Raw genomic sequence first — 16,249 nt, 5'->3', positions numbered from 1 at the left:
AGATATTTGATAAAGTTTCTCTAGCCTAATGCTGTTCACCAACACTCTATTATAAATTAGTTTATTGATATTTTTCCTCCACAATAGATATAGCTATATTGGTTTTTTTTTTCTCCCCAGATCATTAAAGTAAGGGATTCTCATTGTAAACATTTACCGTTATCATAAGAAAACATAAAGAAAAAAATTAGAATCACTGATAATATCTCCACCAGAGATATCTTCTCTTTTAGCTAGTTTTCTGTAATAGCAGGCAGCTGAGAAAGGAGGGTACCTAAGACATGTCTAGTCAACGTGAACAAGGCCAAGAGGAAAGGGGAGACCTAAACTGCCCTGGTGAGGCATCTGTGAGTTAAACATTTTACTGGAAATGTTCCAGATCAGCAGGGACAAGCATGAGGTCACAGGCCACTGAAAAAAGAACACCAGGGGAAAGCAGGATAGTAAAAGCTACAGTAAGACAATGAAGGAGCAGGCTTCAGAGAGCAGAACCAGGACACATGTAGAAAATTTGCAAGAAACCAGATTTTGACTCAATTTAAACAACTTCCTCATAATCATCATGATCTACACAAACAGTACGTTACCTTCTGAGATAGTGAGCACCCTGCCCCCACGTGACTCCAAGTGGCTACTGATGTTAAAAATTATTCATGACACTTGTCAAAGATGGAGAGACTTTATTCAAAGGGAGCTACTATAAGGAAATCTTGTGGCTCCAGAGAGAGGTCCCCCCAGTTTAGGCTTAGCTTCAAATATAAGGAAAAGTGAGAATTTAAAGCCAAGGAGCAAGGAGAGTCAGTGGATAAAAAATTAGTAAGCAGTAACATCAGGGGTCAGAGGGGATTCTGGCTAAATCCATCTAGTAGGATTCCAGCTAAAGGCACACCGGGATTATCAGAAATGCCATGGAGAGGGTGGGGAATGAGGAATTTGATCAGATGTCGAGGGTGATAAGATATAGAGGGTGGGGGATTCTGTTTAAACTGATTTAGCAGAATTCTGGGAGGCCCGGGTGGCTCAGCTGTTGGGCACCTGCCTTTGGCCCAGGGCATGATCCTGGATTCCCGAGATCGAGTCCTGCATCGAGCTCCCCACGTGGAGCCTGCTTCTCCCTCTACCTGTGTCTCTGCCTCTCTCTGTGTCTCTCTCTGTGTCACTCATGAATAAATAAAGTCTTAAAAATTAAAAAAAAAACTGATTTAGCAGAATTCTTACTAAAATCAGACAATGAAAAGATGAACACAGAAACCCAAAGTCAGGGCTCTGGGGAGAAGAAAGCCCAGAGGAGCCCGAGTAGAGTTTTGGTTAAGGAAACCGTCTTTGTCACTGAGAGACATGCATTCAGATACTCAACACTCAGTCAACACTCACTGAGCACCTGGTCAAATGATACTCCAGGTGCTAGGAAACCAAAACCAGACAAACCAGCGAAAATCTAATTGTCCTTGTCCTTGAGTGGCCACTCATCCAATCATCAGCAGGATTTTGCTACAACAGGTGGGAGGGTAGACCAGATGACTTCTGAGATCCTTTCTAACTACAGAATCCAGTGAGTCTTGCTTCTGGGAAGTTTGGTCTCAGAAAATCCCATAATGCATTCCAGCTTAAATGTGGGTAGAGGAGAGAAGATGGGGGTGCGGGGGGGGTGGCTCTTTGCGACACATATCTATCCTTTTAGTCTAAAACGACCTATTGCTTCATATCTAAGGGACTCAATAAAATGCCTGCATTTTGAGTTAGGTTTAGAAAAATCCACTTTCCAAAAGGTTTGCATTTTCACAGTGTTTTATTGAAGTTGAATCACGGGGGCAAACTTGGCTCATGACCACAGGGTCTTTCATTTTAGAAAATAATCTGCGGTTGGATTTTTCAAAATTGCAAGCTCCACTCATGCCTTTACAATTAAATCTTTTCTCACCAAAAAACAATCTAGCAGCTTTGAGGAGGTTGCCTATTTGAGATATCAGGGCACGCATGTTTAACTCCCTAGACCTTCACTTGCACAGCTTAACCCCTTCACACGGTATATCATCTCCTCCCCATCTCCTTGCTGCCTACTTAGGATCTGTCTCCAACACTGCAATTAACCTGGGACCCCTGCAGAGAGACAGCCCCATGGAGCATCTAGGTGGTGGGAAGGGGAAGACTGGTAGCCTGTGGAAGTCACTGAAGTTTGAGATGACAAGGACTTTAGGGGCAGGCAAGGTGGCCCCCTCATGTGAATTAAATAGCAGGTACTTTGTCCCATGGCAAAGATCCTGATGTAGCTTACCTTCTAGAAACTCCCATACTCCCATACTGGTCATCTCTGCCCAATTGCCTGGCATCCCCAGGTCAGCTGTTCCGCTCTGACCACACTCCTTGTGCCACATTCCCCAGATTGTCCCTTCCTGCCCTGTCTCCTCTCAATCGCAGCATACACTTGCATTGCCTTTCTCCTGAAAGTTTCATTTTACTCTTCTCTTTTATGGGACCTCTGAGCGCAATTTTAATGTCGTCCTAAATAATTAGCATACACGCACATATACAGGTAAGCACACACATACACACTCACACGATAGAGGTTTTGCTTTTGCGTTAAGGCAGGGAAGTTTAGTCTTCAGAAGCACAGTTGCCAGTAGGAAAAATGTTTCTATTTTATTCAAGAGAAGGTCACCTTCCTGTCTATAAGAGAAATTGACTTCTTCTAATGCAGCAAAGAAAAAGCCAAAAAATAAGTTGAGTTGTTGACATTTAAAAAAAAAAAAAAAGCAGGTTGGACATAAATATTCTGTTACATGTCCATAGAGGATCTAGCCAAAGCGGCTTAATGACTACTGGCTCAGAGAGGGGCTGGGAGTGTGCCAAGCTTGGTCGGGAAGACAGCAGAAGACACCAGAAGAGGTGGTACCTGGGGGTGGACTCCATTTGACTCTTAGAGCCCCAGCCCCTCGCTCCAGCCTCTGTTGTTTGTTTCTGTTTTCCTGCCTGGATTGAAGGACCCGGTAGGATTCTACTGAAAAGTCCCAGACAGGCAGCTTGGGTAAGCTGTCTGGGTATTTCCAGAAGAGACTCCCTTGAAGGGGCTGCTGAAAAGAGCAGAGGGAAGAGGAGAAGGTAAATGGCAAGCCTTTGTGATGAAGCCTCCCTCTGAAGCTGAGAATCTGTGAATTCCCATCCTCAGGACAACTGTGTAGGGTTGTCCCCTTTATTGTCTGCAAAAGAATACCCAGTCAAAAGGGCAAGTTGGGGCCAAAATCCAGAGCTGGCACAGGGCTGCATTCACCCAGGGTGAGCATCTCTTTTAAGTTTCATCAAGGCACTGAAAGGTTTAGCAGTCCCTGCCAAAGTGGGATGGAAGGTGGCTTTAAAGGGAGGAAGCGTGGAGACGGAGCAGTCCAAAGACTTTGCCTCTTGTTCGGCTGCAGCCACCCCAACCGTGGAGCTCTGAGCACACCACCCAATCTCCTCGTTCCTACAATGGTATCAGTCATAATCCCAGCTACCCCGAAGTTTCTTGTGACAAGGAAATGACACGGATTCCCTGCCTCTCAGGCTAGTCCCTAGCATTCTTAGGCCAGAGGGCTTCCTTGGAGGGAGTCTTGAGGGGGCCATCAGATCACCCTCCAGCCTGGTCCCCGCCTCTGCCACCCGACTTCGAGCAAGTGAGGACACCAGCCTTCACACTGTACCCTGACCCTGCTCCTCCAAACTCTGGAGGGGGTTTTGTCAAAGTAAATGTCCCTAGGGGCTGACAGGGGTGGCCTTCACAGGCCCTCACAGGCCCTGGGCCACTCCCCATCCCTCTGCAACATTCACCGAGGAGCAGGAGGGCAGGGAGGTACTCACCAAGCCTGTTCAAGTAACTCCAGACGGCTGAACCATGATGATGATGCCACTTGCCATGTCCTCTCCATCCCTTCATCTGCTGGCCTCGGCTCAGGCCATCCCCTGAGATGACTGCACAAGGGCTCTTAGCCAATGCTCAGAGGCGGAATCAGATGTCATTGCCACCATGCAAATATGGTAGGTCCCTCTACCCTTCAACCGGCTCCCTTTGCAGAGCAAAAGCCCTGGTGAGATCATTATTTGCTCCAACCTTGGGCTGCCAACTGGGTGCTTCCAGAACTCTCTGTCTAGAAGCCCTCAGGGCTGGAGATTTAGTAGCCGATCAGGCACCAGGGCTTCCAATTTATGGTTCAGAGAAAAGAAACCCTATTAATCTGGCACCTTTTATTCCACTGTAAATCCCAGCTGTATTTAACTCAGCCACCATCAAGGTTCCCCCCGCCCCCACATCTGCCAACAGCAGACCTGTAATATAAAGCTCGCCAATTCAAGGAGAAATTAAGATGCTGCTTAGTATTCAAAGGGTGGTCCTCTTCACTGGCTTTCGTTCTGCACTTCCCCCACTGTGCCCATTTAGCCAGAGGAGGAGCATCTCTGTAGTAGCTTAGGGAAGCCCATTTGGCCATGTGGCTGGGGGAGAAAAAAGAATATAGCTTCTTTCCACCAAATAAAAAATAACTGACTTGGACTGTCAGTACTGATGACCTGCTAACAGTCCGTCCCTTCCCCTCATCAAACCCAGAGAACAAAAATGATCCACCAAGGTCTCAGGACTCAAAATTGGCAGAGCCAGGCTTAAAGAAAGGAGGAGAAAGAAGAGAAATATTATATGATTGATGGATGGATGGATGGATGGATTTTTGTGGGCATCTCCTCCATTCAAGGCACTTTTATATATTATTTCCTATCAAATACTTATAACCCTGCAAAGTCAGTATCGCTATCACCATTTAACTAAGGAAGAAAGTGAGGCTCTGAACATCTAGATGATACGGTACAGGCCCAGGATTCAAGTCTCCACCTGTAGGGGCACCTCACTGGATCAGTCGGAGGAGCATGTGACTCTTGATCTCAGCCTGAGTTCGAGCCCCATGTTGGGTGTAGAGATTACTAAAAAAATAAACTTAAAAAAATGTCTTCTGCTGTATAAAGGCAAGTCCTTCAGAGCCATTAGATATTTCCTGAGGGCCTTTGACATGCTAGACACTGTGCTGCAGTAAACATGAGCTCTGTCTTCTGTTCTAGTGGAAAGAGACAGAAATAAAGAACTCAACAAGAAGAATATCAGAGCGGTAAGTGCTCTGCAGAGGATGGTGACAGGGTGACAGAAAGAGGCCATCGCAGGTCAAGCAGTCAGGGAGGGCTTCTCAGAGAAGGTGGCATTCAAGAAGGGCTCTGAGGGCCAGAAAGGGCAGCTCATGAAAAGGCATAGGAAAGTAGAATCAAAGAAGAAGCGGGGTCACTGCATGGGGCCCAAGACAAGAATGATCATGCTGGTTTGTGCCTGAGGGGCAGAAAGAAGGCCGGCGTGGGAGAGCGTGAAACCACAGGGTGAGCCCAGGGCTGCAGGCAAAGACCCGGGTAAGGAGTTTAGATTTAATTTCAAGTACAATGAGAAACCGTTGCAAGTTTTAAGTGGGAGACTGACATCATCGTTATAATTTAAAAAGAACCTTGGCCCCCTACAGCCTGGGTGGGAATAATGAGTTATAATTGTTTTCCTGGTTAAGAGTTTTCTCAAAAAGCCAAGCAGTCCGGTTCCTCTACAGTGTGATCTGCAGGGACAGCCCCTGCCTTGGTTTCTGGAATTCTTTCCAGCAAAGAATTATTTCCAGGCAAAGAAAATAACAAACCTCTTAACAACAAAAACATAAAGGGGTTGGAACCCGCTAACCATGGTGCATCACAGAACCATTGGACTGGATCCGTCATTCTCAGCTCACGAACCTGAGGCGACAAGACCCAGAGTGGTGGTGGCTGACAGTGGGAGGAGGAGTATGTGGAGAGGCCCAGATAACGCCTGGGCCAGGGGGGCCTCAAAATCCAATAGCCTGAACAGCCAGCCTGCCCAACTCCCATGAACCTCATGGAAGCGTGTCTGAAAACTCTCAGGAAGTTGAGTAAGTGACTCCTTATCTCTCCATACACACCAGCAGCTATAAAGTCAAATCTATAGCTCAGTCCCTGGACGGTGATGGAAGACAGGATTGGCCTTCCACCTCATGAGGCAGCCAGCCCTCTTTGTTGTGCCCAAGATTGTGAATCCGAGAAACCACCAAGGAGCCGACACCGATGCAAGGGCACGAGGGTTTATTAGCAAGCTCCAGCTTGGGTCCCAGTATACCCGACACAGTGAAGCAGGGACTTGGACCCCGAAGTGGGTTACAGCTGGGTTTTTCATAGGCTGGTCTAAGGGATTTTCAGAAGGGGTGGAAGAATTTCTCAAGTTCTGTTTACATTCTGATATGGGGCTTTCAAGGGCATTGAGCTCTGTTCTCATTCTAATATGGGACTTTCTACCACGGGCGTGGGCTCTGTTGTCTTTCTGATACGGGATTCCCTGCCAAGGACATTGAGGACATTCTGCAGTTTTTCCCATAAAGTTCAGCTCTTATTCACAGGGGCCTAAGATGGCTGTACTTGTGCTAATGCTAAACTTGAGGTGGGATGGCCTTAATTTTTCTCGGCCTCCACACTCTTCACCTCCTCATTGGGTTGTTCGGATATGATACGCAGGCCACCAGTCCACCCGCCCTAGAACAACAGGGAGCACCACTGACTCTCTGGCAGCACCAGGAAATGTGCATCTGTAAAGATGGCAGCATTCAGATGCTCACCCATGTGTGTGGGCTGCCCGGGGGCCAGCGGGTCGCTGTCTGGCAGCTAAAGGTGGAAGACCTCATGGATCTTGCTTCAGGATGTTGCCCATGACGACGCCTGCTCCTACCAGCTCACACAGCTCTACCCTTTTCACAACAAGAATCATCTCATCTGTCCTCAAAAACCCTAGGAGAAGGCAGGGAGGAATAGAATCATTTACTTTTTTAGAGCTGAGGAAATAGAGTCAGAGGTTTAGTGACTCACCCAAGGTCATGAAGTGCGAAAGGAGGGGAGCTCGGACTTTAATCAGATTCTCTGAGCTCAAACTCTGTGTTGTTTCAAGTTCTAAAATGGGCTGTCCCAGAACTGAGTAGCAATGCCCCATCTTTGCCACACAGGGAGGAGGGGACAGAGACCCCAGAGGCAGAGTAGCTGTTTGGAAAGCAGAAGGAGAAACTATGCTATGCTCTGCAGGGAACTTAATTGATCTGATTTATCTCAACGCAGATAAGGAGCTACGAGGTCCTCTGAGTACAGGGAGTCCTGGTTTATTGTCCTCTCCCCGAGGCAGGTTTTAACAAGTTATAAAAGACTGGATTTTTATCTCTTGATGCCTACCTACCCCAGTAGATTAATCAGTTTGCTGATCCCACTGGCTCTCCCCTCCACCAGCACACAGAAGGGAGGGACTGAAGCTACATCTCGATATAGAGAGGACATGAGAGGGGAGAGGCTGGGTATGGGGCGGGGGCGGGGCGGGGGGGGGGGGATTTCTGTTTGTTCCTGAGCCAAGTATGCTTGTTTCACTCCAGGCCCCTCAGGGAGAGGAGTGGAGTTAGTTCTGAGGGGCTTAAAGAGAAGTCACATGGATTGATTGGTAAGTATGAAGCTTGTCCAAGTGGGACTGAGTCATGGGGGTGGAAGCAGGAGGTGACAGAGGCTTTTTAACTCCTTCTGGGGGAAATGTGTCTGACCAGCCCAAGTCAAAGGTCTTCAAACCTTAAATTTAGATGAAATTCAAGGGGGATTTCATTGAAAATGCGTATTCCTAGGCCCATCTCCAAATATGATTCAGGAGGTCCTGGATGGGGCCAGGGCCTTTAAGGACTTCTAGATTATTCCAATAAGGTGGTCCACAAGGTCATACCTTGAGAAAAACTTGACTGCATGGACCAGATCCAGGGCTAGAATTCCCACAGATTCTTTCTTTCTTTTTCTTTCTCTCTCTCTTTCTATCTTTCTTTCCTTTCTTTAAAAAATATTTTTATCCTGCCTTGTTAATTTTCCCCATTCTCACTGGTGTGAGGTGGTATCTCATTGTGGTTTTGATTTGTATTTCCCTGATGGCAAGTGATGCAGAGCATTTTCTCATATGCATGTTGGCCATGTCTATGTCTTCCTCTGTGAGATGTTCTCATTCATTTGGGGAATATAAATAGTAGTGAAAGGGAATATAAGGGAAGGGAGAAGAAATGTGTGGGAAATATCAGAAAGGGAGACAGAACGTAAAGACTGCTAACTCTGGGAAACGAACTAGGGGTGGTAGAAGGGGAGGAGGGCGGGGGGTGGGAGTGAATGGGTGACGGGCACTGGGGGTTATTCTGTATGTTAGTAAATTAAACACCAATAAAAAATAAATTAAAAAAAATAAACTATAAAGATGATAAAAAAATATATATTTTTATCTATTTATTTGGGGGAGAGAGAGAGAGATGAGAGAGAGAGCCAGCATGAGCTGGTTGGGGAGGAGAGAAGAGCAGAGGGAGAGGGAAAAGCAGACTCCTCACAAAGCAGAGAGCCCAATGAGTCAGTCCCAGGACCCTGGGATCATGATCCAAGCTGAAGGCAGATGCTTAACTGACTGAGCCACCCAGGTGCCCCCCCACAGATGCCTTTTCTAGTAACACTTCACCTGGACAGTCAGGTTGGAGCCTGACGATTCCCTTAACTCACTTCTCTATTCTCACATCACAACTGCTTCTCAGCAACATGATGAGAAAAAGGATACCTCTCAGGAAATCCTCTGACTTTCCTTTCCAGATTCTTTACTGCTCTGTGACACTATCCAGCCTCACTCTGCTGGTGCTCTTGTGAAATAGCTGCCCATTATCACTTCTCGGCCTTTTGACTAAGATCAAGTGAAATAGCTGTCCATGGATTCCATACTAGAGAGGAAGTGAAGTGGGGCCAGAAAGAGCAGTGGCCTAGATAGGTGGAGAAGTGCTCCACGAGGTTGATGATGAAGAGGGAGAAGGTAAAAGCCAAACAGCTCCTAGTGAGAGTAGGTTCCAAAGGGGCTGAGGTGAACTTGTGCGTGGAAAGCAGACTCTAAGGTTATGGAGTGGAACATATCACCATAGATGTTGAATTGCCCAGACAATGATAGGAAATGGCTTGTAGAGGAAGACGAGAAGCCAGATGCTGAAAACTTCGATCAAGAGGTGGCCGTGGCCACTCGGTCAGTAGATGACATCAACCAAGCTGTGGGTGCCAAAGGGGGAGGGGCTGGTGAAGGAACAAAGTTGAACAATAATGGTGGAAAGCAGGAGTAACTGCATGGCGGATGTCAACCTAGTCTCTAGGCTGGAGCTGGAGGAGGCATAGTGGTAGTGATAGAAGGGAAATGAGCAGCTTCCAAAGAAAGAATTGCAAAGAAGGTGGTCCTATCAGAAGGAAGCCAAGTGTAAGCTTGTCACCTAACAGTATCATGTAAAGGTTGAGAAATCAGACAGCCCTGGGTGCTAGCCTGGCTCCGCCAATTTCTAGTCCTACAACTTGGGGCAAGTCACTCATTACCCTTGGTCACATTTTCCTTATCTGTGAAATGGAGATACAAGCAGTGCCTTCCTGTACGTTGCTTGTAAGGATTTCATAAATAATGTATGCTGGGCAATTAACACAGTCCCTGGCGTATACTAAGTGCTCAATAAATGTCAGCTATCCATATTGATCATCGTTTTTCTTTTTTTTTTCTTCAAAGATTTGATTTATTTATTCATGAGAGACACAGAGACAGGCAGAGATGTAGGCAGAGAGAGAAGCAGGCTCCATGCGGGAGCCCATTGTGGGACTTGATCTCAAAACCCCGGGATCACATCCTGAGCTGAAGGCAGACGCTCAACCACTGAGCCACCCGCCCAGGCATCCCGATAATCATTTTTCAAATCAGTGCTTGGATGGAATAATCTGGAAAAAAAATTGGAGGCGAGGAAAAACTGCTTGGTGATTTTGACAGAGACTGACCCGATGGTCATCCATCTCATGTCTCCTTCTTAGACACAGAAAGACTATCTTTCCCAGCCTCTTTTGCAGTTTGCTTGGATCTCATGTGAATTAAGACCTTTCTTAAAAGGATTTTCAAATGTTTTCTGAGGAATATATATCCAGGGTAAAAAAAACAATCAAAGAAAGTATAAGGACTGAACAAAGGCAAATAGAGGGTCCAGACTTGCCTCTGAATTGGTACTAAGCCTGCCTTCCCTCCTCAGTCCTTCCTTGGGCAAGGCTCCGTGTTCTCAGATCACTACACACTTCAGAGATAGGAATTCTTCAGCAGGTAGTGGAGAGTGGAGATGACCGGGGGCATCACTGGTAAGGGGTGATATGCCAACATACTTATGGCCTGAGATATCACCTTCATCAAAGATGCCTTTGCCCTTCCCAGCACATATTCTGAGTTGTTTTTTTGGACGATCATATTCTCACCAAGTTCCCGAATCACTAATAGGTCCCATTTTCACAAAGGCTGTTGAGTATGTTAAAAAGCATGGGCGGGGAACAGGGCAAAGCTGTGTCACTCTTCCAGGGAAACCAAACCCACAATCTTGACTTCATTAGTGCTATATTGTAATCAGCTGAACTCGTAATTTTGATGGATTGCATAAGTTCAGACTCTCCAGTAGTGAGAATCTAGTCACTTACTTAACCCATATCCATGGAGTACCTTCCAGTGCAAGCACCATGCTAGATGCTAATGGTTTGATAACAAACAATTCAGTCAAGGTCCCAATTTGCCTGCAAGAGGATTATTAAAGCAAGCTCTAGCAGTGAAATTCTAAGGATGTGAGGCTATTTTAGGATAGGACGTTAGTTCTAGGAAGGATATAATGGAAATCTAATCTCAGTACCCCTTTCATCAATGCCTTGTGGCTTAAATTGCCCTGGCAAGTCTTTTGTAGGTGTGCGTCTTAGTTTTGTCATCTACACAATGGAATATCACACCTCTCCCTTAAGAATCTATTAAGATAGTAGTATATTGTAGTATTTTGTAAGACGTGTATTCTTGCCCAAATGTGAGAAAGCATTACTGAGAGATTCCCAATCTTCCCTTTCAAAGGTCCCCATCTGGCAGGATGGTGAGAGAACTTCTTGATGGCTTTGAATTTTGCCAAAGTCAACAATGCTGAAGTCCATTTCTGGCTGAGCCCCAGACAGATAGGAATTGCTAATCAGAGACAGTTCTCTAAGGTTCCTCCTGTGTGCAGTCCTTTGGGATGCTCTCTGAACTCCTTGGTAGTCCCTGATTAACCTACTTTCCTGTTTTTTTTTGGGGGGGGGAGGGGTTAACAAAGCAGTCTGCGATCTTCCCTCCTTTATGACTCAAAAGTACGGCCTGCATACCAGCAAAATTAGTAACCACTGGCTATTTGGTGAATGCAGAATCATGGGCCCTAAACTCTACCTCCTGAATCAGAACCTAAATTTTAGCACAATTCCCAGATGATTCAATGTGTGTTAAATTTGGGGGCATGTTGCCTTAGAGCCTAATTTAATTTCTACCTGGCTGCATAATTCTTTCATTCTAAAGATAAGATCAATGCACCCACTACGTGCTGGCACTTACTAGGTGCTGGAATCACACTGTTGAACTCACACAAATGAATCCTCATTTTGGAATGAAGTAGGTTACAGGCTAATGAGAAGCAGCAGTGACTGACCCACAGGCAAGTCGGTGAGTAGAACTTGAGAACTGCCCTAATAGGGATGGCAGAGGGCTGTGGGAATATGGGAAGAGCTCAGTTGGCAAGGCCGGCTGAGGAAGACTCCACAAAGGAAGCGATACCTAGGCTTAATGCTGAAGGATGAGTAAGAGCTGGATGGGTGGAGTGGTAAGAGGATAAAATTCCCAGCCAAGGGACAGGGATGATGGACGTCAGGGCAAGAGGAGGCCTGTCCTGCTCTTGGCTGGAGGCCCGAGCTCCGCTGTCACCATGGGAAAGCTCTCCTGCACTTGATGCTCTGCCAACACTCACCGCAGGGCCTTGGGCAAACCACTGCTCCGATCTGGGCCCCACCTTCATCTAAAACTTGTGGGTTGGATTACAACTTTGCAATTTTCAAAATGTAAAGAGTTCCTTCAAGCTCTGGCCATGGCCAAAGGGAAAAGAAAAGGACCAGGAGGCTGGACTGGCCATTAGAACATCTGCCAAGCTTATTGGCTTTCCACAATGGGCTGCCACTTGGCTTTTACAAAGGAGGGCATTTAACAAGCATGAAAAACACCAAAGGGGTAACCTTTAAGGTCTTAAGCTACTGTTAACTGAATGCTTATCCAGTTCTTCAGCAACAGCTCTCCAACTGCCGGCCTGCAGCAGACTCTGAGGGTAAGCCCAGGATTTTCTGGCCACACAGTGACAGGCTCAGGAAGTAGATACGGACACAGATGCTCATTACCTTGGGCCCTTCCCTGATAATCCTACTTCTTCCACTCTCACCTAATAACTGTGGTTCTCCAAGAAAAAAGAAACTGAGCTAAGGGAAAAGACCAACTGCTGGGCTCCAGACCGAAGCTCAATAAAAGACAACAGGATGGTATAAGTTGGCTAAAAGAACACTTGGCCCGAACACCCATGACATTAGTCATATCTCGTAAAGAAGGTTCTTGATGATGAGGCGTTGGACCTGGGGTCTGATCACTACTACCGTGTGCCTTCGTGCAGGTGGTCTGGCCTCTCTGAGCCTCCATAATCTCATCTCTAAGTTCAGCTAATAGTCCTTACGCCCCAGGTCCATCAGGTAGGTGTGTGAAACACATCTAGAACTCCTCTAAAGAGACGCCCTAGAGAAATTCAAAGCAGAGAATCTTCTCTGCCTAAAAATGACTCCCAGAGCACCAAGGACAGTTATGTTAGAAAACCTACTGATGGATTAAAGTTTATGAACCTGAAAGCTAATGTACCTTCCTCTATAAAGAGCAAGGCACTGTTGGATTGGGGGATGTGTGGAAACGCAAACATCCATCTGAGCAGCCTATTAGTAAATAAGGCTTATCTTTTGCAATGCAGAAGCAGTTCTACTTCTAGACCAGCACTGTTCAAAATTCTTTTGTTCTGAAATTTTCAGATAGAGAGGCCTAATGTTTCACTGACCTCCTGTGGGCATAAGAAAGAAGTACATTCATCCTACAGATTCAGGACTCCTGGTGTGGGCTAAGGGAAGAAATATAATCTACCTCTCTGATGGAAAATTCATGTTCCAGCCCTTGGGATAAGCTTCCCCTGATACCAGGTACCTAAGTCCATCTTAGAGATTCATCCAATGATAGAGCAGGCAATGTACGACAGGCATCATCGAGGACTGATTGAACCGTAGATTCCTGAGCTCCACTCAGGTAGCAATTTTTCAGGACTGTGGTGGACCTAGGAATCTGCCCTTGGGTGATGCTGACACAAATAGTTCTTTGGATCACACATTATAAAACACTGACATGGGGCGCCTGGGTGACTCAGGCCATTAAGTGTCCAACTCTTGATTTCAGCTCAGGTCATGATCTCAGGGTCCTGAGATGGAGCTCTGGGTTAGGTTCTAGGATAGGCGTGGAGCCTGCTTAAGATTCTCTCTCTCCCTCTCTCTCTCTCCCTCCTCCCCTGTGCACAGGGTGTCTCTCTTAAAAATAAAATTAGGGCAGCCCGGGTGGCTCAGCGCTTTAGCTCCATCTTCAGCCCAGGGCCTGATCCTGGAGACCCGGGATCGAGTCCCACGTTGGGGTCCCTGCATGGAGCCTGCTTCTCCTTCTGCCTGTGTCTCTGCACCCGTCCCCTCCCCCCATGTGTGTGTGTGTCTTTCATGAATAAATAAATAAAAATCTTTTTTAAAAAATAAAAATAAAAACTTAGAAACATCTTTTTTTAAAAACACGGACTTGCCCAACCCCCCTCATTTTATAAATGAGGAAATGAAAGTACCAAGAAGTGAACCTTTTGTTCACATTCACAGTTAGAGGCAAATCTAGAACCTGACACCAGCTTCTAACTCAGTCTTACTCTGTCATTTGCAATCAACATAAAGTCACCATTATTCATTGGGCACTGTGCTAAATAAGTTGCCTTATATAATTATTCCATCACCTATGAAGATGATGAATAGTATCATTACCCCATTTTGTAGGTGAGAGACACTGAGGCTCAGAGCTGCCGCATGACACACAGCTAGTGGCAGTCAGAACAGGACTCAAACCTAGCCTGTGCGGCTTTAAACCTGAGCTCCTGACCACTGCCCCATTCTGCATCAGAAGCACAGCCCAGACCTGAATCTCCCCTGGCCTCTTAAGGGCAGCCACTTCCCCTAAGTCTGAACTGAAGTGATGCCCCCATGTGGCACACATTTAACAAAGCTGCTTTCTCCTTCAAGAGAGGATTTTCAAGATGAGGCACTCTTATAAATCTTTTTTTTTTCACTCTTATAGATCTTAACTTAGAGGAGGAACCTCCCTCCCCACACCTCGAAGAAATCTGTGCCCAGAATCAGCCAGAGCTTTTTGACCTATTCGAAGATTCAAGCTGTGAATATAGTCAGTGCCCCTCTAACAAGCACCAGACCATTGAAACATGGGAATCGAGAGAGCCATTCAATGAAGGAATAGTTGGGACAAAAAAATAAAGACACTGCAAAGGGACATGTCCAAGATCCAAGATTCCCTCAGAAGAAGCCATGAGGAGCATTGTTTAAATGGATCAAAAGAAGAAGCAGGATTATTCTAAGGCACCTGTTTCTCTCATTAAACCCTGTATTGGTTAGCTATTTCTGCATAACAAATTATCCCCCAAACGTAGCAGTTTAAAACCAACATTAATTATCTCACATTGTTTCTGAGATCAGGATTTCGGGAATAACTTAGTAGAGTGGTTCTAGCCCAGTATCTTTCATGAGGTTGCAATCAAGGTTAGGCCAAGGCTGGGATTTTCTTTTTACTTTTTTTTTTTAAAGATTTTATTTATATATTTATTCATGAGAGACACAGGCAGAGGGAGAAGCAGGCTCCATGCACGGAGCCCGACGTGGGACTCGATCCCGGGTCTCCAGGATCACACCATGGGCCAAAGGCAGACACTGAATCACTGAGCCACTCAGGGGTCCCAAGGCTGGGATTTTCTTACGGCTGGAGCCTCTACTTCCAAGCTCAGTCATGTGATTGTTGGGAGGCCTCAGTCTCTCCCTGACTGTTGGCCAGAAACCTCAGTTCCTTGACACCTGGGCTTTTCCACGGGGCTACCCAGTGTCCTCAAGACACGGAGATGGTTTGCCCCAAGGCAAATAATAGAGGGGGAAAGAATCCATGAAGGAAGTTGTACTTTTTTATAACCCAATCTCAGAAGTGACATGCATATTCTGTTGGTCACACAGGACTTCCTAGTGCAATATGTTAGGGGACGAATCAAAGATGTGAATCCCAGAAGGTGGAGAGCAGTGAGAGGCTATACTGGAGGCTGGTACCTCAGACTCCTCCTAGCTCTGTCCACCCTTCCTTGTCCATACAACTCCTCCATGTGCCAGGCTTTGGGCTAAGCACCAGTGAGATAGCCATGAACACAATAGCTCGTTTCTTCTGCTTTGAATTTCATATTTAATGTAAAAAATAGATACTAGATAATGTAATCACACAAATAAAAGTACAATTAAAAATCTGTGGGGGCATTTGCTTCGATGTGGATGGAATTGGAGGGTAGTATGCTGAGTGAAATAAGTCAATCAGAGAAGGACAAATATTATGTGGTCTCATTCATTTGGGGCATAAAAAAATTAGTGAAAGGGAATAAAAGGGAAAGGAGAGAAAATGAGTGAAAATATCAGTGAAGGTGACAAAAGATGAGAGACACCTAAATTTGGGAAACGAACAAAGGGTAATGGAAAGGGAGGTGGGTGGGGGGTTGGGGTGACCGGGTGATGGGCACTGAGCGGGGCACTTGGTGGGATGAGCACTGGGTATTATGCTGTATGTTGGCAAATTGACTCCAATAAATTAAAAAAAAAAATCTATGGGGAAACTGAGAAAGAAAAGTACAGCGCATGCCTAGAGTAGAACTCTGCAGACAAGGGTGGAAGGAGACATAGTGGTTTGGTTGAGGGAGTCAAGGAAAGCTTGCCTAAGGAAGCAGACTTTTCATTTAAGGATTTATTTTTTTTTTTAAGATTTTATTTATTTATTTATTTGAGACAGAGAGAGTGCACGCCTGAGTGGGGGAGGAGAGGGGAAGAAACAGACCGGCAGGCAGCTTGGTGCAGGGCTCCATCCCAGGACCCTGAGATCATGACCTGAGCTGAAGGCAGACCCTTACCGACTGAGCCACCCAGGTGCCCTTAAGTTTTGATGTGAGCTAAG

The 16,249-nt window shown here is 46.1% G+C and overlaps 2 long non-coding RNA genes across 5 annotated transcripts in view; one reads left to right on the top strand and one right to left on the bottom strand.

The window, feature by feature from the left end:
* Positions 1–4,175, bottom strand: part of LOC140635913 (uncharacterized) — a 44,496-nt gene extending 40,321 nt beyond the window's left edge. For all 3 annotated transcript variants that reach the window (XR_012033243.1, XR_012033244.1, XR_012033245.1), the window contains exon 1: positions 3,832–4,175. This is a non-coding gene — a long non-coding RNA (uncharacterized lncRNA). The remainder of the gene's footprint in view (positions 1–3,831) is intronic.
* Positions 4,176–5,603: 1,428 nt separating this feature from the next.
* On the top strand, positions 5,604–14,670 carry LOC140634777 (uncharacterized). 2 transcript variants are annotated; one of them, XR_012032158.1, is made up of 3 exons: positions 5,604–5,951; positions 7,464–7,528; positions 14,336–14,670. It is a non-coding gene; the product is annotated as an uncharacterized lncRNA (long non-coding RNA). The 2 variants fall into 2 exon arrangements; XR_012032157.1 differs by lacking the exon at positions 5,604–5,951 and having other exon boundaries at positions 7,411–7,528.
* The last annotated feature ends 1,579 nt before the right edge of the window (positions 14,671–16,249 follow it).

The sequence above is a fragment of the Canis lupus genome, chromosome 6 (genome assembly GCF_048164855.1).
Source record: "Canis lupus baileyi chromosome 6, mCanLup2.hap1, whole genome shotgun sequence".
NCBI lineage: Eukaryota > Metazoa > Chordata > Mammalia > Carnivora > Canidae > Canis > Canis lupus.
Note: the sequence above shows the minus strand (reverse complement) of the source record. Positions and strands in the feature narration are given on the sequence as shown.